The following is a 9,823-nucleotide window of genomic DNA, read 5'->3' as shown; positions in this document are numbered from 1 at the left end:
TGTCCCATTGGCACGTCAGATCGTCAAAATCCCGAACTAGTTGGAGGCCCCTGCCCATAATGGACCAGACGTTCTCAGTTGAGCAGAGATCCGGCGACCTTGGGTCACGGAATAATTTGGAGTGAAGACATAATTTTGACTGTACTGAAAATGAAATGGAGGTGAGCAAGACATGCAGCCAGACGAAGGAATAGGAGATGTACCAAGGAAGTTATTTGCTGTATTTTATGAGATAAGGAGAGACCGGAACGATGACTAACATTAGCAAACGTTCAGATGCAACACGTGTACGTTCGGCTGAGGACCAAAGAGCATGGAAAGATCCAGAGGAGGCCTTTACCCAGACATTAAAGTCAAATGGCTGATGATGATCATTATGATGATATATTCTTCCAAGATTTCTGGGCACTCCAAGTTAAGTCAAAATTTGAAGCAAAACTTCCCAATGACAGAACTGTAGTTCGCGGATTCTGTATCTGGAAAAAATCTTTATTGAAGTTAATAGAGGAAAACTATGGAGCAAAATGAAGAAAAGTAGTTCCCACTCCGTGTAATAAACGCTTTACAAAGCCGATAAAACATAACAGTCGCGTTAGATTTAAATGGAGAGATGTTAACACCATTCATCACCAACAGGGGAAAAGTAAAATTAGGGTCTAAGATCTCGTCGACATCGAGATTTATAGAGACGGAGCAAAAGTTCGGATTGATTCAAAGGTGGGGAAGGTAATCAGCCGTGCCCTGTCAAAGGAAACGTCCCGGCACTTGCTTGGAGCGATTTAGGGAAATCACAGAAAACTTAAATAAGGATGTCAGGACGCGTTTTTGCACCGTTGTCATTCCGAATGCAAGTGCAGTGTGCTAACCATTGCGCCACAGTGCTCGCTACTATCAAGTGGGGGAAGGGGGGGGGGGAGGCTCAGACAAGGGCGTTTCGTCCACCCTTTATGTATACCAGGTGCCAATCCTAACAGGCCACGAACATGTTCTGTGGTGTTTCGGCAGAGATTTGCAATTTCATATTAGTATTGTGTAGCTGGAGTTAACCGAAACAAATACTGTTCATCATGTCCTTCATGTCACAGGCAGTGTCGGCGAAAAGCATAGGTTTGATTCCCATTACAAACAAACAGATTTTTAAAGTGAAATTTTACGTGCCCATTCGAGAGAGAGGTCCCAAATTAGTATAGTGCGATATTAGTTTCATCGATTTGTATTAACAGGGACAGTAAAACAAGAAGAATAACCAGTACTCCAGCAACGTCTGAGGGGCACTGCTGCAAGGCCGTAGCTATCGATAAAACAGATATCGCACTACGCTAATTTGGCACCGCTTTATCGAATGGACACGTAAAATTTCGCTTTATATTTTTATTTATTTATTTATTTTTAACGGGAAAGAAACCATGGCTATCGCACTGGGCGTCACACGAAGGCGTCACACGGAAGATGTGCTGTATTTGTTGGGGGTTGCCTCAAACTACACATTCCACAATAGAAATTGCAAATAAATGCCTAAACGCCGAAGAAAATGCGCGTGGCGATTCTCTGGTCTAGTAAACAAGAGCCCTGCAGTGCATCCCTTAAGAGATTTGAGCACTTATTCATCTTCGCTACTATGAAACACATCTCTTCTACTGCAAGCTCTTTGCTTTTCATATTTTTGGAGGAGCTAGTAAGGACAAAAGAAACCAGTAAACATGGGCTCTAATAAGCATGCTTTAAGCACTTATTCAGTAGAAGAGATGCGTTTCACACTAGCAGGCATTTTACACACCGTGTTTACTAGATTTATTTCTTGTTTTGATCAATCCTCCCAAAATATGGAAAGCAAAGACCTTGCAATAGAAGAGATCAGTTTCATTCTATCCAATATGAACTAGTGCTCATACTTGTTAAGGTACGCATTTTAGCGTCCATGTTTACTCGACTGTTTTACTTATTTCTATGTAAGGAATCTGTCACGTCAATGTTTCAGTGTTTTTCTGGGACACCTTCTACATATGACACAGCCGTAATTGCATCTTCCATTCCATATTGTTCCCTTGTCGATGTGATTTTCGGAGAACAGAAAACCTTGCTTTTTGAGTAGTTCAAGCATTAGAAGCATATGTTCCACTGCTCAAGGAATTTTACGCGAGCGAGAATACCCCTAGTATAGAGGGTGATGGCGAGTAAGACATGAGACGTAAAATTAATCGTAAACGATCGATATTAGCGTCGAACTCATCATTTTCGAGATAGGTTGTCCTAATGACATTTAATTCCAAGTTTAGTCGACTGAGATTGCAAAGAAATTTCTGGAAACGCACAAAAATTTCAAATGCTTTTTTTGTATTGAGAAATCTTTAATCTTCATGTATACGTAAGTACACATAGCGGTAGTATCCTCCGCCACACACTGACAGAGGATTGCGTGTTATATACGTAGATGTAAACATTCCGAATGTAGCAAATCGGTGGTGGCTGTATGTGACTCCCCTCAGAAATCCATTAACGCAAGCCCACAAAATAGTTTCCGTATCACATCTTGGCTGCAAAGGAGGCAGTCGACATGCAGCAATAGGAACAACCGTATGAGTTATGTTTCTTGAGATCCACATTACATACTGAACCTCGTTCTTCAAAGTCATCTACACTTATAACCAACTTATAGCGTGTTACTCACCTTCATACAAATGACTTTCATCTCCTAATATATTTAGAAGACGTGGCATGACTCATTTTTGGAACTTTGTCGTGGCTACAGAGAAAAACAGCCTCAAAAGGAGTAAACTGCGCCAATGCCTCTTCTTGTATATCTCAGTCAAGAATTCAAAGTAAACTAATGCTTCATGGACATTGCATGAAGGACAAAGGTTCCCTCTATTGGACTGTGAAAGAACTAAGGCGGTATTTTTCGCCATCTGTGTGTAATGTCCACCACGCTCTTACTTAACAGACGGAATATATTCCATTTAGTTGATGTTCCAAATCATTTGCCGTCACTAAGAGAATCTCAGTGCTACCAGTAAACTTCAAAGATTTTATTTCATCTTCTTGAACTTTAATTTCCTTTCCAAATCTCTTCTTGGCTTCCTCTACCGCCTATTTTACGTACAGGTAGAACAACACAGGGGATACACTACTACCCTATCTCACTCCTTCAAAAAAAATGGTTCAAATGGCTCTGAGCACTATGGGACTTAACATCTATGGTCATCAGTCCCCTAGAACGTAGAACTACTTAAACCTAACTAACCTAAGGACATCACACAACATCCAGTCGTCACGAGGCAGAGAAAATCCCTGATCCCGCCGGGAATCGAACCTGGGAACGTGGGCGCGGGAAGCGAGAACGCTACCGCACGACCACGAGCTGCGGACTCAATACCTCCTCAAACAGTGCTTCCCCTTCGTGCCACTCGATTCTCACAGCTCTAGTCTGGATTCTGTGCAAACTTTTTATAATACAGGGTGTTTATAAATGAATATCGGAGTTTTAACGCTTTATAATATTTATTATATTAAAGTTACAGTCATTAATGATATGTCAAATGAAAGAGCAACTCAAAGAATTTTACCAAGGACATTATAAATGTTCAATGTGAGCACCATTTGTCACACAGCACACATCAAGTCTGTAGTCGAGTTCTTTCCAAACGATGATAAGTATCTTCAGTGATTGCAGCAACAGCTGCTTCAATCTGGTTTCTTAATTCAGTGAGGTCTGCTGGTAGCGGAGGCACGTACACACGATCCTAGATGGAGCCCCAAATGAAAAAAATCGCATGGCGTTAGGTCGGGTCAAGGTGGAGGCCATGCAAAGCAAGCCCTGTCATTGGACCCCTTGCGGTCTATCCAGCGCTTGGGTACAGTGAAGTTCAACCAATCGCGTACTTCGCTATGCCAGTGAGGTCGCGCACCATCTTGCTACAAAATGAAGTTCTCTGGCTCATCTTCTTCCAACTGAGGGAAGAGCCATTGCTCTAGTGTATCAAGGTAGGAAGTGCCAGTTACAGTAGGTTCAAATGGTTCAAATGGGTCTGAGCACTATGGGACTTAACTTATAAGGTCATCAGTCCCCTAGAACTTAGAACTACTTAAACCTAACTAACCTAAGGACATCACACACATCCATGCCCGAGGCAGGATTCGAACCTGCGACCGTAGCGGTCGCGCAGTTCCAGACTGTAGCGCCTAGAACCGCTTGGCCACCTCGGCCGGCACAGTAGGTTCACCAAAAAAGAAAGGCCCATAAACTTTCCGCCGAGATACAGCACAAAAAACACTTTAGGGGAATCTCGTTGCATTTGTACCACCTCATGAGGATTTTCTGAACCCCAGATGCGCACGTTGTGAGTGTTAACATGTCCACTAAGGTGAAAGGTCGCTTCATCACTGAAGACAACATGATCCAGAAAATTACCAAATATGCAGCAACTAGTCGCAAAATCATGTGTTTTTGCGACTGGTTGCTACATATATGGTAATTTTATGGTTTACGGTCGCTGCACGACTTGGGAACCACATGGAGCCCACCATTCATATGATCCAGAAAATCTTCATCGTCATGAAACAACATTACGTTTTCGAAGTTGGCACGTAATCCATGGCCTGCCGGCTTTAGAGCCTTTAATAACTGTAAATGATAAGGACATAGTTGAACGCGTTTTCTTAAAACTTTCCAAACAGTCGACTCGGAAACTTGTAATGCACAACTAGCTTTCCGGACTGATTTCTTTGGGCTACGAGTGAACGACTCTCTCAACAGTCTCTTCACTAACTCCTGGTCGTCCTGTGCTCTTCCCTTTACAAAGGCAGGCAGTATCTTCAAATTGATGATACCATCTACGAATGTTATCATTAGGAGGATCACAACCCAAATTCAGCCGGAACGCACGTTGCATAGTAACTACAGATCCGGTCTTTGCAAACTCCAAAATACAAACAGTTCACTAGTCGCCATCTTCGCTACTACCGCTGTCTAGCACTAGAAGGACCGAGGGGCCAAATTGGCCCCTTTTCGATCTTTTCACTTATTTTCTGAGCAAATCGTAAGGCCGACTGACTTGATATTTTGTGACTTTTCATCAGTTATATGAAATATTAACCACCGCGTTTTGGAGTGTCCTATTTTTATTAGATTGTGAAATATGAAGCTTACCACCTAGAAGGACGGTGGGGCCAATTTGGCCCCTCCAACATTTCTCTGTATTTAGAGGTTACTTCTTTGCAATACTGCGTATGAAATTACATCAACTGTTGTCCCTTTGTTGTTCAAATATACGACAACAATGTCATTCAATCCAGCGCTGATTGTTGGTTAGTTGATGCAAGGATTTCAGTTATTGTCTGTTGTGACGGTATCTGAGAGTCGTCCCTGCAGTCATGAGCTATGGATACAAGAAGCGGCTAACAGACGCTAAAATACTAGCAGAACTGAGAAAAATAGAAGATGAAAGTTCAGGTGAAGAATTTGAGTTTTCCGACAGCGATCAGGACGATGATGAAATTGTAGTAGTTCCAGTGTGTGCAGATGAAGAATGTGATTCGTGCAACGAATGTGATGATGTAAACACAGCGCAGGGCAGTTTTCCGCTAAATTTAGGGGAAAATGAAGCTTCTACATCCAGCATGCCTTCTGATGTTCCAAATTCTAGCTCTATAAGATCAACAACCCGGACAACATTTGCTTCCCCCGGAAGTCAGTCAAAAACTGATACTGGGAAACCTACTGAAGAAAAAGAAACAGCGAAAGATGGGACTGTGTGGAAAATTGTACCAGTGGGTTCTAATGCAGGTCAGTAATATTTCTGCTTTTTGTGTAGATTTTTATTCTGTAAAATTACAAGAACAGATTTACTTATATAATATCAGTACATTACACGTTCTAAAAATACTGTTCTTTTTTCATATATTTTCAGGTCGTCTACAAAATCATAACATTTTGCGGGAGAGTATGGGGTCCTCCGTTTCTCAGACAAGCTATGGGAAGAAACAGAGTTATCGAAATAATGGAGTATATGAGGTTTGACATCATGTCCGCTAGATGCGAACGCCTGAAGGCTGACAAATTTGCTCTTGTCTCAGATACTTGGAATGCTTTCATAGAAAACAGTGCGTCATGGTATAAATCAGAACCTTATCTTACAGTTGATGAACAACTTTTGCCGTCTAAAACAAGATGCCCATTCACACAATATATAGGAAGCAAGCCAGATACGTTTGGCATAAAATTCTGGTTACTTGTAGGTGTTTCTAGTAAATACATACTGAATGGATTCCCATACATTGGTGCTTCAAAAAAATGGTTCAAATGGCTCTGCGCACTATGGGACTTAACATCTTAGGTCATCAGTCCCCTAGAACTTAGAACTAGTTAAACCTAACTAACCTAAGGACATCACACACATCCATGCCCGAGGCAGGATTCGAACCTGCGACCGAAGCAGTCGCGCGGTTCCGGACTGCGCGCCTAGAACCGCGAGACCACCGCGGCCGGCACACTGGTGCTGATCCCCTTTGACCAGCTGACAAAGGCGTAGGTGAAAATGTAGTTCTTAGGCTTATGGGACCATACTTAGGCAAAAGTTTGGAGGAGGAGATTAGTGTTTAACGTCCCGTCGACAACGAGGTCATTAGAGACGGAGCGCAAGCTCGGGTGAGGGAAGGATCGGGAAGGAAATCGGCCGTGCCCTTTCAAAGGAACCATCCCGGCATTTGACTGTAGCGATTTAGGGAAATCAAGATGGCCGGAGACGGGATTGAACCGTCGTCCTCCCGAATGCGAGTCCAGTGTGCGAACCACTGCGCCACCTCGCTCGGTGGCAAAAGTTTGAATGTCACTACTGACAGTTACTTTACTTCGCTAAGCCTTGCAAACCGTCTGAGGGCAGCCTCCACAACTTCAGTAGGTACTTTGAACCGTAATCGAAGGAAGGTGCCTCCTGCTGCAAAGACCAGAAAACAACAAGTCCACTCGACTATCAGTTTATCAGGTGAAAACAAATAAGAATGTTTTGTTACTGAGTTCACTTCACTCTCATGTATCCCTGTCCGACAGTCAGAAGAAGACTCCTGAAACAGTGCAATTCTACAATGAAACAAAATTTGGGGTCGACGTTGTCGATCAAATGACAAGTACGTACTCCACAAAAGCCGGTACAAGACATTGGCCAATGCATGTATTTTACAACATTCTTGATCTGGCTGCCATAAATTCCTGGGTGCTGTATAAGGAAGTGACTGATGCGCGACTTAGCAGGCGGAAGTATATTTTTGATCTGTGTGAAGAGCTTCGAGTGCAGTATGTATCATCAAGAAATAAAGAGCCAGACCAGAATCATGCAGACACTAAAGGCGGACCACAGAGGGCAACTAAGAGAGAGAAGTGTAAAATTCGTACCTCATGTAAAGGAAACCATACTGCTACTGTTTGTTCAGGTTGTGAGAAAGCCGTATGTGGCAAATGTGAGAACACGAGTGAGGTGCGACAAATGCAGCAGTAAACAGCAGTGAACTACGGCAGTGTGTGTGTGTGTGTGTGTGTGTGTGTGTGTGTGTGTGTGTGTGTGTAATGTATTTATTTTATTAATAAAAATCAACAAAAGCTATATATGTGTGTTAAAACAAAAATAAACATGGGGCCAATTTGACCCTGTCGGTCCTTGCAGGTAGTAGCCTGCTTGCGGTCCTCCTAGTGCTAGCGGATTGCGGCGGAAACATTGCGCGCTGTGCGGGCGCACTGGTGAAAAACACAACTGTTTGAGTTGCTCTTCCATTTGACATATCATTTATAACTGTAAGTTTAATATATTAAACATTATAAAGCGTTAAATCCCTGAAATTCATTTATAAACACCCTGTATTTCGCACCCCGTATGGTAACCGGAGCAACTTCAGAATTTCGGAGCGGGCGTTCCAGTCGGCATTTTCTCAAGTCGCCAGTCCTGGACTAGCCGCTCGCCATTAGCGAGCAGTGCGCTCTGCTCCCACAGTGGTGACTGTGCCAGGCCGGCTCGGCTCTCTCCTGCGCAGCTCGTTTCACGGCCCTGGCGGCCGTCACCGCCGTTAAGCGCGATTCGCCACAGCCCGTCGGCTGCGGGTTCGATGCTCGGGGCGGTAGGAGGCGCGCCGCTGTGCAGGTAATTCCCAACTGCGCCTGACGGCTCTGTCCTCCTGAGGAGTGTCCTCTCGCCCGTTAGACAGCACTTCTCCAAGTCATTTTGCTTCGTTTTTATTTTTCAAAACTTTTGATGGCTTTTGACCGGATTGTCTATTGTTAGACAGGGTAAGAGTAAACAGTGATAATAAACTTATGTAATTACAATGAAATGAATACACGTAGCTGAATACAGGCGGTGACAAAAGTCAACGGGGACAGTTGAAAATGTGTGCCCCGGCCGGGACTTGAACCCGGGATCTCCTGCTTACATGGCATACGCTATATCCATCCTTTTTTTTCATTATCTTCAATATAGTTCGTTGCGTTTGTTCTGGGCGGTCTTCACAAGACATCCGGTCAAGTTGATCGTTGATTCCTTGACTCAGTTTTTTTATTACAGAGGCTCAAATGGCTCTGAGCACTATGGGACTTAACTGCTGAGGTCATCAGTCCCCTAGAACTTAGAACTACTTAAACCTAACTAACCTAAGAACATCACACACATCCATGCCCGAGGCAGGATTCGAACCTGCGACCGTAGCGGTCTCGCGGTTCCAGACTGTAGCGCCAAGAACCGCTCGGTCACTCCGGCCGGCTTTATTACAGAGAGCACGCAGCCCTCTGACCGAACACGCTGAGATACCGTGCCGGCTATCCATCTGTGCCACCGAGGTCACGGAGGATAATGCGACTGCAGGGACTTATTTCTGGCTCGCCTCCCGTGAGACCCACATTCCCAACTTATTACCCCGCACTATATTCATAGAGCCCCTGCCCATTATACTGATTACTCGCGGCTTTTTGCCGATTCCCGTACGAGTTCGGGCACTGTTTGTGCATCCGCACAGAAGAAGATGGTCAAATGGCCGGTGAGCCTTATATATATATTTATATAAGTCCCTGAAGTCGCACTATCCTCAGTGTTCTCGGTGGCTAAGATGAATAGAGTGTCTGCCATGTAAGCAGGAGATCTCGGATTCGAGTCCCGGTCGGAGCACACATTTTCAACTGTTCACGTTGACTTATATCAACGCCTGTATACTTCTGGGGGTATGCATTTCATTGTAATTTCATTCTAACGAGCTGCTATGTCACCAATATATAAACTTATGTATTTGGTATTTTTTAATATAATTGCCAACATAAAGCAGTAGAACACTTACCTCAAAACCCCAATCCCATATCTGACTTCAATGTGCGAGGAGCGTTCAACAATAAATGCAACACTTTTTTTTTCTAAAAGCAGGTTGGTTTTATTGAGGACTCCAATACATCATATTATACCCCACACTTTTGGCTGCAAAACCATGTTTTTGAACATAATGCCGTTTCAGTGCGACGACCTTACGCCACCGTTCTCGGATCTCCTGTAGACCCCATGGTGCCACCATAGTGGTCGACCTCGGAGCCAACGTATCGCGCCATCAACAACCTCCCACCATCCACGTACTGCTTCCCGCGGAGTGCATCCTCCGTTGGGCCATGGACCCGGAAAGTGCGAGATCCGGGCTGTAGGGAGGGTGAGGAAGAACAGCCCAGTGACTTCTGTGAGCTCCTCTGCGGTGCGCACACTTCTGTGAGGCCTTGCGTTGTCATGAAGCAGGAGAAGTTCGTTTGCAATTTTGTCGCGACGAACGCGCTGAAGTCGTTTCTTCAATTTCCTGAGGGTAGCACAAT

This window comes from Schistocerca americana, chromosome 2, assembly GCF_021461395.2.
Source record: "Schistocerca americana isolate TAMUIC-IGC-003095 chromosome 2, iqSchAmer2.1, whole genome shotgun sequence".
NCBI lineage: Eukaryota > Metazoa > Arthropoda > Insecta > Orthoptera > Acrididae > Schistocerca > Schistocerca americana.
The sequence above is the reverse complement of the archived record's forward strand: the minus strand, read 5'-3'. Positions refer to the sequence as shown.